Source organism: Saccopteryx leptura, chromosome 5 (assembly GCF_036850995.1).
Source record: "Saccopteryx leptura isolate mSacLep1 chromosome 5, mSacLep1_pri_phased_curated, whole genome shotgun sequence".
Taxonomy (NCBI): domain Eukaryota; kingdom Metazoa; phylum Chordata; class Mammalia; order Chiroptera; family Emballonuridae; genus Saccopteryx; species Saccopteryx leptura.
This window is the reverse complement of record NC_089507.1, coordinates 72,179,145-72,194,318: the sequence shown is the minus strand read 5'-3', so window position 1 is coordinate 72,194,318 and position 15,174 is coordinate 72,179,145. Positions and strand designations below refer to the sequence as shown.

The 15,174-nt window shown below is 38.9% G+C and overlaps 1 pseudogene; it reads right to left on the bottom strand.

Moving 5' to 3' along the window:
• Window positions 1-10,834: 10,834 nt before the first annotated feature.
• Window positions 10,835-14,763, bottom strand: LOC136406512 (casein kinase I pseudogene; annotated as a pseudogene).
• Window positions 14,764-15,174: the final 411 nt, after the last annotated feature.

Below are 15,174 nucleotides of genomic sequence, written 5' to 3'. Positions count from 1 at the left end.
CAAAGAACTTCCTTGGCAACAAAAAAGCAGAAAACTATGAACTTCTGGTTCAAAGAATGCTGTTGGCTTTCTATGACATTGGATGTAACATGAGTGTTAAGATTCACTTCCTGAACAGTCACCTTGATAAGTTTCCTGAAAATCTTAGAGCTGTTAGTGATGAACAGACTACTGCCTGAGCATCAAACGAGATTGTCCTCAACAGGTATATGAATGCAAGAGCTACAAATGCAAAATTCTATTTTTTGCATGAATAGAATTTAAATAAGTTTTGCGCAAATTTTATGATTAAAATAAGTGTTTTAATATGTTCTATTTTGAAATTGTAGACAAATTCTGATGCAATCATGTCTTTTAGTGTATTAGTGTATTTACTACATTATATAAATTATTATATTTTCACAAAGATGATGCCCAAGAAGACATTCTACTTCATTATGTTAAACTAAATGTTGAAAATTTTACAATAAGATGAAAACCTAAAATCTTGAATTGCAAAAAAACTGTAGCTTACAGAGAAAAATTAATGTCAGATTTGAGGTCAGCACACTTGAATTAGGTAAGAACAAGTGTTTTTGTAGTTGCAACAAATTTTTTTTTCTCCAGTGTTATTAATTTTAAAGAGAGAGAGATATATATTGACTTGTTGTTTCACTTATTTATGCATTCATTGGTTGTTTCTTGTATGTGCCCTGATCAGTGATTGAGCCTGCAACCTTGTCGTCTCAGGATAACACTCTATCCAACTGAGCTACCTGGCCAAGGCATGGGAAAGCCCCTTAAAGTAAGTTTTTCACTGTCAGAAAAGGATATTACAGCCTGACCAGGTGGTGGCGCAGTGGATAGAGTGTCGGACTGGGATGCGGAAGGACCCAGGTTCGAGACCCCGAGGTCGCCAGCTTGAGCACGGGCTCATCTGGCTTGAGCAAAGAGCTCACCAGCTTAGACCCAAGGTCGCTGGCTCCAGCAGGGGGTTACTCCGTCTGCTGAAGGCCTGCGGTCAAGGCACATGTGAGAAAGCAATCAATGAACAACTAAGAAGTCGCAACACGCAACGAGAAACTGATGATTGATGCTTCTCATCTCTCTCCGTTCCTGTCTGTCTGTCCCTGTCTATCTCTGCCTCTGTAAAAAAAAAAAAAGAAAGAAAAGGAGATTTCAAATAAGCAAAAGGGGAATGGACCCTGTTATGATATTGCTATTAGTAGGAACTAATTAAAATATATACCTAAAACAGATATATAAATCAATGTAAGTGCATGTGTGTGAGTAAGGGTTTAGTGTATATTCATACATTCCTGGTCTAAACACTGAAAGTGTCTAGAAGAAATGACTAGTTCATTATCAAAGAGAGCATCCAGCATCTAGGTCTTGGTTTTTTAATACATTTTTCCAATAAAGAAACCAGAACCCCTTGGAGAAGCTGTGATTCCAGAGCCATGGCAAAAATAATAAAAGGAAGCCTAGAGCATCTTTTGATGCCAGCATTTACAATCATGTTAGAAGAAAAAAAAAGATGGGGGTCAGACTGAAAGGAAACAAGGTCCAACCTGAAGGAATTTTTAATGGTCACATCTAGATGTAGTTTTTGTTTCTTTTTGCCAATAAAGCCAACTCTACTCACCCTGAGGTCAGAGAAGCTAGTTATCCATAATTTTTACTTTTTGTTTTCCAGATATGGACAGCACTGACGCAGTACCTCCCCAAAGTTCTGGGTCATACAGGCCAAACACTCTGAAGAGTCTTCTTGACACTTACTCAGAAACTCATGGTAACAAGTAATTATGTGGTCCTCTATTCCTTGGGGAGTAAAGGGGAAAAGAGGAGAAAATGCTTCAGTACTTTACCAGCTTTCTTCAAAGACATGGCTGTTCATTCATCTTTAAATCTTGAAACTTCAAAGGGGCATAACGTGGAGAGGTATTGAGCTGTGTTCAAAACTAATTTCTTTTTTACCTACTGTACATGACCTAAAGAGGTATCTAACACATCACTATTAAATATGAAAATACCTGTAACTTAGTTCTTATTGTCTCAAATTAGCAACAAGTTCTCAAATTTTGGGCCCTTGGTTAAAAAAAAGAATCCCATTTCCTCATTTAGGGATAAGAATGCACTTGTCTGATAAGAACTCTTTTCTGTTCTCCTCAATAGAACTGAAAAACTTTCCAAAAATTCTTGTGGGCCTCAGTAGAAGACCTTACTTTATTACAAAAATAAATACCAGAAATTACCTCAATTTTGTCAACTCAAATACAGATATACCTATTTGTTCCTACTTTTTCTTCCCTTCCTTTCATGGAGTTCTCAAATTAAAGGATATAAGTAAACTCAAACCTAGATGCATAATGAATATTCAGAATATTACAAAACGGAAAGAAATTTGTATAAGCTTCCAGAGGATATAAGAAAACACAAAAAGGAGGGAGAGTAACAAAGGATAAAGTGTCAAAATGACTTTGAATTTCTCCATAGTCACATGAAAAATCTAACAAGGTCTAGATAATTTGCTAGGATGGCTGAAAGAAAATTATTTTAAATTGAGAATTTGAAATCAATCTACACTTAATAAAGGGTTTGGATTGTTATACAGGATAGCAAAAAATTATGGCTCTTGTACTTTCTAAGAAAGCTGAAGAAGCTGACCCATTGAAACAAAGAAGTAAAACAAGAAACAGGTAAAAGTGGAATAGATTGTTTGGAAAGACATGAAGGGAATCCCAAACATGAAAGTAAAAAGAGTCCCTGGATGACAACTGTGAATCCGGCTGAGATAATGAAACCAGATTGAAGTGAGGAAAAACTGACAGAATGATTCGTGAATCTGGTAATTTAAGAAAATATTTAAACAATGACAAAGGATTCGGGGTTTAGTTAATGATGACTATAGAGAAAACTAAGCAAACAAAGATGATTTTTGATTCTAGAGAAAACTTATCTTTGATAATTATTTGCATGATCATAATAAAGTAAAAATAAAATATTAATATAATCAAGCAGATGACATGGCTGTTCCTGAGATGCTTGATAGTTGGATGAGTATCTGTCTGAGAACATAGAGGACAAAAGTTAAGTGCTCATCTTCCACAGTAACAGTGTTCTAATAATTCCTAAAACTAAAATATTAAGAAGTAGGAATACAAACATGGTCTTGAGAACCATGGAAATAAGTACCTCAGTGGTCAATATTAACTAATTAAAAGCACCTATGGGGTGGGGGGAATGTGGTAAAAGGGGCCATGGTCATGCTTTTTCATTGTTACCAAGCTTATATATTTATTTGTCTTTTATAAACTTCTGCACATGTGTAAAGCCAGAAGCCAGGGCTATCAGGGCCGCCATCACAGCTGCCTTCTGGCCCATGCAGGTTCGCATTGGATTCGGACAGTCGGTAAAGAAACCATGGAGCCAAAAACTGGTGGGCCATAACCTTTAATCCTACCTTGCACCCGGCGGGCAAGTAAAAATACACACTGGGCTCCAAAACCCAGTCACACTCAGTGCTCACAAAGCCACTGACTTATCCGAGTTTCCTAGAATCAAAGGTTTCTAGCTCACCAGCCTTCTTCTCCTCAGTTCCACATCTCCTTCCTTATCCCAGATACAAACTCTACACAAACTGGCATCTCACTCAGCACTCCGCCATCTTGGCTGCTTCTCCTGGCCTCCTCCACGTGGCCTCCTTTAGCTGCTGGCTCTACTCTCTCCGCTCTCTCATGCTAACCTCAGGAACCAAGCGCCAAGTCCCGTTCTGCCTCCATTTTATAGTGTAGAAATCCAAACCCTTAATCCAATATACATAATAGGGAAGTCTCTAATACAAAGTCACTTTCTGAGGCATGATTGGATTGTACCGCCCTACATCAAAAAGGGTAGGAAAGGCTTAATCCCAAAACCAAGCCTCAGGCTACAAGGATTCTACCTGCCTTTAGCCCACCCCAACACACATTAATATCACCTGGGCAACGGCCTCCTCGTGTTATCTTTAACAAAGTGAGCATAATACATTTTATCTGCCCAACAACATGTAAAACTTTAATAAAGATGAAAAGCAAAACATAATAAAAACAAAACATCAACAAAGACTAATGAGGTTCTACTCTCACAGGACCTACAAGTAATAAGGGAAACAGGTAAGTAATAAGAACACGAATAACATCACGAAACAAGTTCTGAAATGCACTGGAAAGAAAACAGCGTGCCCTGATAGAGACCAACTGGGGAGACCTATTTTTTTTTATTTTTATTTTTTGCATTGAGTCATCAGGGAAGATTCCTCTATTTCTCTAAAGAGATTAAATGTAAGTTGACACCAGAATAAAAAGACATTCCTGGAAAATAGCTGGGGGTGAGGTTGGAGAAACATTCCATGCAGAAAAAGAATGTCAATTAAAGACCTTGAAGCAGGAAAAACTTGCTGTGTTAGAGAAATTGAGGGAAGGTTTGAGAATTCATAGCGACTGTGATGGAAGGTTTGAGATAAGATAAACAGGAAGAGGTTAGATAGTTGTGGGTTTTATCTATAAAAATATTTAGAATAAATTAGAATGTTTCTAAAGATCAAACTGGTGGCCATGTGGAGAATGAATGAATTCAGGCAAGTTTGCAGTCAAGAAGACCACCTAGGAGGCTGTCCAGGCTAAAGACAGCTGTAGTCACAGAAATGGAGAGACATTATAAAATATATTTGAGACATAATGTACAAAATTAGATGATAGATCCAACCTGGTGTGTGAAGGAAAAGAATGATTAAATATAGCCCTATTTCTGGTTGGAACAACTTGGTAGATGATGGCACCATTTACTAAGATAGAGAATGCTGGAAAAAGAACAATTGAGAAAGGGAGTGTATAACTAGAAAAGTATGGTCTTTTCTGCACAGTTTCAATTTCAGTTGCTATTAAGTACTCAAAAGGAGCTATGAATCTTGCAGCTGAATTTGTGAATCTGAAGCTCAGATCAATCAGTCAGGGAGCCATCAGAAATCAGAAGGCATATAAAACTATGAGAATGGATAGGCTCAGTGGGGCTGCGTATGTCAAGTGAGAAAAGAGGACTATGTTTGAGTTCTGACTATGCTGAGTTTTAAAGCTGGAAATGTCCGGTATTTCTTATGGCTACTGTAATGAATTATCACAAAGTTGGTGGCTTTGAAAAACAGATTAATTTTCTCTGGAGATCAGAAGTCTGAAATCAGCATTATTGGGCCAAAATACAGTGTCACAGGGCCATGCTCTCTCCAGAGGCTCCAGGGAAGAAGCTCTTTCTGGACTCTTCTAGCTTCTTGTAACTCTGGCATTCCTTGGCTTGTGGCTACATCCATCCACCCATGGTCACATTGTCTTTTCCTCTTCTATATCAAATATCACTCTATCTTCCTCTTATAAAGACACCGTGACTACATTTAGGGCCTTTCAGATAATCCAGGGTAATTGCTCCATTTCAGAATTTTTACTTTAATCAGATCTGCTATTTTAGGTAACTTTCACAGGTTCCAGGAGTTACATCTGGGGAAGGGCATTTAACATAACTCTCATTTTTGGTGAAGAAATAAAGATGTGGGGTTCAAACAACCTGCTCAGCACATACCTAACATATGCCTGACAAAGCTGAAGCCAGGTGCTGCAAAAATCTCACATAAAATCAGAAGCAGGTTGATGCTTTTTTTGTTGCCTGAAACTGGCTTTGCATAGGCAAACTGGAAATTTATGAATCAGAGACTGAGGATCAAAAATTGAAAAAGAAGTAATAAATTGTATGGTTTTATTTTGATAACCGTAAACATTATTTTTAAGTTATAGAGATGAAACTTCTCATTTATAATGCTAATTTATAATTATTTTTTTTGTAAGATGAATCGTTTAGTGTCTTTGATAAGTGTTTACCAGCTGAGATGTGCAGACAATTTTCCTGAAGGTTCTGGAAAATTTTCTTCTCCTAAAGAAACAATGTTTGAAAAAAGTGGTACAGATCAGTGTTTCAGTGCATTAGTAATTCAGACAATTAAACATTATTTCCCCTCAATCACCTGGAGGGTAGAATTAAGCATTGTGTGGCTACGATCATCCCTGTTGAGGGAGCTGGAAAGGCTACCAGGGTTTACATGCTCCCCAAACTATTTTTACAACCAGATCTGCACACCCTATTTCATTTTACGTGTGTACTCTCTACACGTTTCTTAGCCACAGGGAGAAAAAAGTTAAAAACACGGTCTTAGATGATTAACTCATACCACAAAGGGTGCTGGTATGGTAAAATTGCTGTTGTCTGTCATTATTGCAAATGTTCTGAGTGTCACATCAATCTCACTAGGTGAAAAATTTAACATGTAAGAGAAAAACATTCAAATTAAAGTTGATTATTCCACAGTTACTCAAAACTGTTACAGGTAGAGATAATATTGGCATGTGTTGAAAATTATTGGATCAGGCCTACGCTATATTGAACTCTCATATGTGAAGATTTATTGAGAAAGCTTTTCCAAGTATTAACATATTCAGCCACACCACACCTTGTCTGAAAGATGAGCTTCGTAAATAGCATATTAGGTTTTTGCTTTCTGATTTTATACTCAGAAAAATTCTTAATTACATTCTTCTACATCCTTATATATACCTATTTTCAATCATTTTATTTTTAGTAATTCAGTAGTGTGCACACTTATTTTATTGTGCTTCTATTTTGCATTTCCTGATGTTTTGTACATTTTAAAATGCCCATTGTCCACTTGAATATCCTCTTTTTTCAAGTTCCTATAGAAGACTGATACCCATTTCTTTTTTAGGCTGTATTTTTCTTACTGATTTGTAGAAGTTTTTTATATAAGTCTAAATATATTGATGTCTTTTATTGGATATATGTATTGAGACTATCTCTTCCATTCTATTTTCACTTTTTTAATGTTATTTTTGTACATGGACCAATTATTAATTTTACTATCAAATAAAATATCTATTTTTTTATTATAATAGGGCTTACCCAACCATTTTAATCACATGATCAATCAGCTGCATTAATTTACATAACTATAAGGTCTACCAGAAAGTTCTGTCCATTTCTTTCACAACAAGTTTCGACACGTAAGCACATGTTTATTTGGCTTATGTGTGCCTCTCTATTTTTATCACTTAATGTATACATATCGATGTAGCAAATTAACTAAAACAAAGTTGATTCACGTTAGTCTTATGTGTGAAGCGATAGTGTACCCATGGCTACTGATAAAGTTCATTTATGCCACTTTAATTTTTACGAATTTCAACAAGGAAGAAATGCTACAGAAGCATGTCTGTCGCATCCACCATATTCCCTGGACTTAGCACCCTCCGACTATCACTTGTTTTTGTCCTTACAAAATTTTTTGAAGGGCAAAAAATTCAAAAATGAAGAAGATATCAAACAAGCACTGGTTCAATTTTTTGCATCAAAAGATAAAACATTTTTCAAAAATGGGATATACAAATTACCCTCATGCTGGCAAGAAATAATTAATAAATAATAATGGCAATTATATTATTTAATAAAGTTTATTGATGGTAAGAAAAATTTGTATTTTGTTTTATTCCAAAAATGGACAGAACTTTCCGGCAGACCTTATATTTGAAACACCTGGTTTATTGAATAACATCAATCTTAAAATAATAATTCTTCAGGAGCAGAACCCAGTTAGAATTCATTCACAATTATTTTAGTAAGAGTTTTGTGTTGGTATAGCATAGTATGTAAGAGAGTGGATTTGGGCGTCAGACATGGTTCACACCCTCATTCTGACATCTAGTTCAGATTCGTGGATAAGCTAACTTTAGTCTTTCAGTAACTTCTTATGTACAACAAGGATAATACCTGGTAGATCCATTTTGATTTTTAATTTATTACTATATATGATATCTAAATATGTTATTTTAATATGTCACTTTTGTAAGCCTTTAAAAGAAGTATCAAAATGTTTTCAACCTGAACTATAGTAGGATCCAGTGAAGTTTCTTTTTTCTGAAGCTAGAAACGGGGATAGACAGTCAGACAGACTCCCGCATGCGCCCGACCAGGATCCACCCGGCACGCCCACCAGGGGGCGACGCTCTGCCCACCACGTGGCGATGCTTTGCCCCTCCGGGGCGTAGCTCTGTCGCTACCAGAGCCACTCTAGTGCCTGGGGCAGAGGCCAAGGAGCCATCCCCAGCGCCTGGGCCATCTTTGCTCCAATGGAGCCTTGCTGCGGGAGGGGAAGAGAGAGACAGAGAGGAAGGAGAGGGGGAGGGGTGGAGAAGCAGATGGGCGCCTCTCCTGTGTGCCCTGGCCGGGAATCGAACCCGGGACTTCTGCACGCCAGGCCGACGCTCTATCACTGAGCCAACTGGCCAGGGCCCAGTGAAGTTTCTTGCTGTCACTAAATATATGAATCAAAATGCCTTTATAGCTGTGAAATAAATATATTTCATATGAAAGTGAGAATTATAAGGATGGACATTCACAATTTCACTTTCTAAATTACACTCAGATACTTAATGGGGTTTTTGTTTTTTTTTTGGTTGTTGTTGTTTTGAGAGAGAGAGGGACAAACAAGAAGGGTTAGAAATGAGAAGCAGCAACTCGTAGTTGTGGTACCATAGTTGCTCATTGATTGTTTTCTCATATATACCTTGACCTGGGAGCTCCAGACAAGCCAGTGACCCCTTGCTCAAGCCAGCAACCTTGGGCTCAAGTCAGTGACCCTGGGCTTCAAGCCAGTGACCTTTGGGCTCAAGACAGTGACCATGGGTCATGTCTATGATCCCATGTTCAAGCCTGCGACCCCACACTCAAGCAGGTGAGCCTGCACTTAAGCTGGTGAGCCCATAATTGAGCTGGATGAGCCCATACTCAAGCCAGCGACCTCGGGGTTTTGAACCAGGATCCTCAGCATCCCAGGCTGATGCTCTATCCATTGTACCACTGCCTGGTCAGGCTCAGATACTTTAATTTTAAATTACTTTGTGAGAGATGGAAAATAAAATCACATAACATCACATGTCGTCAACACAATAACATAACAATGTCAACTAAAATATACCTTAAAGCCAACAATTCTGGAGCCACCTTTCAAGAATTAAATCCTCTTAATTATGAGTCTTAATAATATGTTTAAAATGAATAGGAAAATGCTTGACAATATATACAATAAGATACTATATACTACATGAGTGAACAAAAGCCTTAAGGCAATAACATATGCTATATAAGAATGTGAGGGCCCATGATCAGTTATGTCAAATATAATAGGTCCAACAGTGTGGAAGTTGACAGCGTGCTCTTATCAGCATACATGAGCAAAATGACTGATACAGTACTGGGAAAAAGGCAGCCATCATGCTGTGGGAAGATCAAAACACAGATAGAAATTTCTCATTAAGGTTGTTATGTTGCAGGCAATTATATAAGTGTGTTGTCAGCACTTTTAAAAATGCTCTTGGCTAAAGAAGGCAATTTGCTTGATAGGAAAGTAGAATTATACATTCCCAAAAGCTATCCATAAAGAATGATCTCTGCATGCTATTTTTTAAAATCCACAGTTTTTTCAGATATAGAAACATAATAAACTTGCTTGCTTATGCAAATAAGTTATATTGACCTTAGTATCATCTCTACCAAGGGAATTCATCCTGTTGGAACATTTAGAAGTATAGATAATATAGACATAGATATGTTATCAATTTAAACTAACATATAACTTTAAATAGAATACTTGTATATTCTATATTAAGATATATATAATTGGTACATGTTTATATACATATCCATATGAATATATACACATATATGTATAATTATATATTATATATGTATTAGTTTGCTAAGATGGGCATAAGAAAATTCTAAGGCTGAGTAGCTTAAGTTACAGAAATTTATTTTATCTGGAGGTAAAAAGTCTAAGATTAAGATATTGGCAGATTTGTGGTCTCTGAGTTGTCATTGTCTCCACCACAGCACAGTATTTTGCAGATTCAGCAGTAAACAGTAGGAGCTGACAGGAACTCAACCAGATGAAAGTAGCCAACTACAAAGAAGAAATCAACATGAAACTTAATGAATGGTATATATAACAATGGCTAAACGTCTCTTGAGGTTACACTATCTAAGTACATGTTCAGTTTTACGATGTTAACTAAATTTCTATGATATTTTTTTTTAAATATCAAGAACAGCACAGAGTTAATGCAGAGTCCTAAGGATAATCTAGTAGTCAATAAATTTTCCTTAAGTCTTCACTTTTGATGCTGTTATTTCTAGCACAGGTAAGGAGGCAGTCTTTCATAGGCTCCAACACTGGGATCTCTGGTTGCTACCATAGCAGCTGGCTTGCAAACAAAAAGCCAACCATTTTCAGAATGTCTGAAGTGGACAACTTGCAAACTCCAGGGATGTATAAACACTAAGAATGCACAATTGTGTGCCTTTAAAACCATCACAACTGTGGCTGAAGACTGTTTATGCTGTTCTGAAATGAGATCTCAAAGCAGTATAGTTCAAAGTAAAAGCTTTTTAACAGAAATTTGGCATATGCACAATTTCTCCACTAATTCATGTGTGTCAACCATTCAGTTCTTTCCACTTGAAAAAATGCAATAGAAAACTGGACATTATATTTCACTATCTCAGTTACTATTCAAAATTACAGTGGCTACAAGTCGGGACACAGCATCACCAAGGCTGTCCAGAGTCAATTTATATTGAAATTAAGTTCTTTACACCAAGTAAATGGTTGTCCACAACCACTAACTAGTATACACAGGAACTAAAGTTTTTATATTTGAGGAGAAACAAATGCTGCTCCTATCATCTGCACTGCTCTTGTTCCTCAATTCAGCTTAGAAACCTGTGGGATTTGGGCCTGCTGCCCCTGCCCATTTGAAGAGGGAAGAGGCTGCCTTCTGCTCTGCTTTCTGTTTTAACACTGTCCAATCAAATGTGTAGTCACACTGTTGGTTCAGGGTCCTGAAAAGAATGCGGAATAACTGCCTCAGATACATGTAATCCCAGGCTTCCTCAAAGTGCAGTTGACAAAAGCTTATATGGTGAATTCTGCAGGAAACAAGCCCCATACATAAAACTTCAACAGAAATGGACATCTTCTTTTCACTGATCTTTTCATATATTTTCCTTTCTTAGTTGCAGCCATTAGTCCTTGCCATGTCAGGCTGGTTCTGCTAAAATCTATCAAAATATATCCTAATGATTCCATGTCATCTAAACGACTCTGTTCAATACCAAGATTTGCATTGAAGCTAGCATATCCGGCGATGCCAGTGAGATTTTTATCTTCTCTGTGTGGTATGTGTTGCCTTGTCCTGTTGTCGCTGCACTTTCAGGCCAAGCCAAAATCAACAGAATAACATTACAGTGACACCCAATGCCCATTAGGAAGTTATCTGGTTTAATGTCTCTGTGTATAAAATTCTTTATCTGCATAGATTCAATTCTACTGGTCATCTGGTCAGCAAACATAAATACAGTTTTCATGGTGAACCTTCTTAGATAGAAACTAAAGAGGTCTTCCAGGCTGGGAGGTCGCTTTCCTGGCCATTACCACCATTTGCGGGGGATGCCCATCCTACCCTGAAGAGTCTTACAGACTCTGCTATCGTACAGCCGCAACTGGGGATGCGTGCCTCTGACACCCCAGCTTCGCGGCCACTTTTTCGCCATTGGTGATGTTGTTCGCCAGATAAACGTCTCCGAAGGAGCCAGAACCGATTTTCATACCAGTTTATATTTCTCTCTGATAAGAAACTCGGCCTTGGAGCGGCTGCTGCTCCCCAGCCGGAGAGACCCAGAGGTCTCCACACCTCTGAGCCCGGGCGGAGGCTTCTGGGCTCCTCACCCGCGCCAGGCTGCGGGGCAGGCGGCAGGAAATGGAAAACCTCGGCTTCGGCGTCGCAGGGCCCGGAATCCGCCGAACGGCACCTGCTCCCCGCGGCTCAGTCAGGTTTCTCTTCACGAGGCCGCAGCTTGTGAGGGGTTTTCATGATTCCCAGGCGGGGCCGCTTGCTTCTGGGCCGCCCCCACGCCTCCCTTTCGTGCCACGTGGCCGTCAGGGGCTGCAGAGGCGGCGTGGTGAGTCCGGGCGGGGCCGCTGCCGCCGGGCCTCCGCGGTGCCGCCGCCCTGTGACTCCGCCTCCAGCCCACCAGTCCCAGTCCCCGGAGCCGCGTCTTCCTGGTGCCAAAATAATTCCTGTAGTGCTGCTGTCTGTTTCAATGGAGAGTCTTTTCCAAATAGTTGTTTCAAGTAAAGTCTTTGAGATTAGGAACACATATTGTGTTAGCTAATATATTGAAATGTTTAGCTCTGAGCAACATTGTACTGACGCCCAAAATGTTTGTATCATCTTTTTTTAACCTTTAGATTGTCAAATATTTGTTCCCATAAATCTTAAAGTGAAGAATAACAGGAATACCAATAGGGAATACTTCAAGAGGACTGATGTGCAGCCAACAAGTATTCTAAATATTGTATGGCAATTAATTTAACCCCTATGACAACAGCCCTTGAGGCAGAGAATATTACTATTACTCATTTTACAGACAATAAAACTGAAGTTCAGAGTCAGGTTTTTTTTTGTTTTTTTTATAAATAAATTTTTATTTTAATGGGGTGACATCAATAAATCAGGATACATATATTCAAACAAAACATGTCCAGGTTATCTTGTCATTCCATTCTGTTGCATACCCATCACCCAAAGTCAGATTGTCCTCCGTCACCTTCTATCTAGTTTTCTTTGTGCCCCTCCCCCTCTAGCCTCCTTCCCTCCCCCCCATAACCACCACACTCTTGTCCATGTCATTTAGTCTCGTTTTTATGTCCCACCAATGTATGGAATCCTGCAGTTTTTGTTTTTTTCTGATTTACTTGTTTCACTCCATAAAATGTTATCAGGATCCCACCATTTTGTTGTAAGTGATCCGATGTCATCATTTCTTATGGCTGAATAGTACACCTTGGTGTACCTGTGCCACATCTTCTTTATCCAGTCTTCTATTTTTTTTTTTTTTACAGTGATTAAAGCCTTTAAACAAACTCTTGGCCAATACAGCAAGAATCCATAAAAGAGTAGTGTCCTTAACATGTTCACCAAGTCCAAGTTGGCCCCAACACCATGACAAATCCCTGAAAAATGCAACCCAACCCCAGTTCAGTCTGTTAGGAGCTATCACAAGGAGTAGGAGTCCAGGAAAAATCCACATCCAGAAAAATTCCGCATGGCACTGGAATTGTCACAATTCTATACTTTGCAGCTCACGTCCAAGTCCCAATGACCGCTGTTTCTAGCTGGTAATGATTCAGGTAGACTGGAAAAGCCATCTGCAGCATGTTTGGATATGGAGCTTCTGTTCTCCTCTGCCTGGAGAGGTGAGACCAGGTTGCTTTTCACTGGAGCTCTGTGACTATGGCTTGGTAAAGAGAACCTTGTGATACACTAAGCTGGGTGGCAAAGGTAGATTCATAATAGAAGTTGGCAAAAGAGGGAAAGAGAGCTCTAAATTAGGAGTAGGTCCCAGCCTGAAATACGAGTGGGGCATTGAGGTAGGAGGAATAAAGAAAATACTATATATTAAACAAAGCAGAAAAAAATAGGACTATCAACACCCACAACAGAGATCTTCGAGGGAAGAATAAAAAACCTGACTATTCAGGCAAGACATAGTTAAGTGGCCCTTGTGCAAATGAGATCAGTTTACCTGCTTCTTGGAAGAAATACCCCAGGCTCGTCCACAGTGTCGTAGATGGGGCCGATGGCCCTGAGCACCTTCAGCCTTCAGTGGCAAACCCCAGCATTCTGGGCAAGGTTAGGTCATAGGTGGCTGGAGCAGGGCTGAAAGAGACTGATCCCTCCCTTAGAGGAGTGAGGGAGAAGCCTACCTTCCAGTGTCCCTGTTTCCTCACAGCAGAGGCATGTAAGTCTGGCAGGCTTTAGCTCAATGATCTTTCTTTCCAATATTGAAGCAGGACCCAGATGACATCCTATGAGACCCCTTTGGGGCATTGGAGCCTTTAAGGGTGTATCCTAAAAGCTGGTAGTTCCCCTGATCTCTATTGGGCTTTTTCTGCCTCTTGGTATCTTAAAGGCCATGCTCAGAAGATCTCGTTGAGGGGTTTGAGGATCCCCATCCGCCTATATAAATAAATCTATTCCATAAATCTGGAGCTATTTGGAAAAAGATGAATCAGTGTTATTAGTTGGATCAATTAAAGAAGGTAGTAGTTTGCAGGAGAAAAAGATTTGACGTCTCCTGTTCATCAGCATTCAAAAGAAATTTAAAAAATTTTTTAAGTAAAAAGCATGATGTGATAGACCCATAGGAGTTCCAGGATATGACTCCCCCCTTTTAAATTTTTTTTTAATTGGCCTTAAAATATTTGCTGGGTACACTTTAATAATACCTTAACTTTAAAGATTGTAAGAATGACAAAATACAGTAAATGCTTTTGCTCCATATGCAGGAGCATTGTCAGTTTAACCAGTTTAGGAAATCCAATAATAGAAAAATGCATACAGACAATGAGCTATAACAAGCTTAGCAGCCTCTCCTGTTCTGACAGAGGTTACTATAAATCCAGAATAAGTATTCACTGTAACGTGGACATAGGACTGTTTGCCAAATGAAGGTATATGAGTAACATCCATTTACCAAAATTGTCCTGGTAGGGGTCCTTGAGGGTAAATTCCACGTGAAGGGGCAGATTGTAGTATAGGACCCCTTGGACAGGATTTCCCAATCTGCCATGCTGCTTCCCAAGAAAGTTGAAACTGTTTACACAGGGTTGCAGCATTCTGGTGATGAATAGTATGAGACTGAATTGCTTGATCTGTCATGGTTACTCCAAATAATTTTCTTTTGGGTAGCTTGATCAACAAGGACATTCCTAGGCCCTGGCCGGTTGGCTCAGTGGTAGAGCGTTGGCCTGGTATACAGGAGTCCCGGGTTTGATTCCCAGCCAGGGCACACAGTATTTTGAGCAGGGCAGCCTTTTTGTAATTGCTATCCATTCCACCTCTTAAATAAATACTTTTAGTTAATCTGTTGTGTTTTTTTTTAGTCTCTTTTCCAGTGTGCTAGGGTGGAAGAAGAATATTTTTAACCTAATATTTGAAAATTCTTACTTTAGACAGATTAGTCAAGTTTTAGGGAACCATC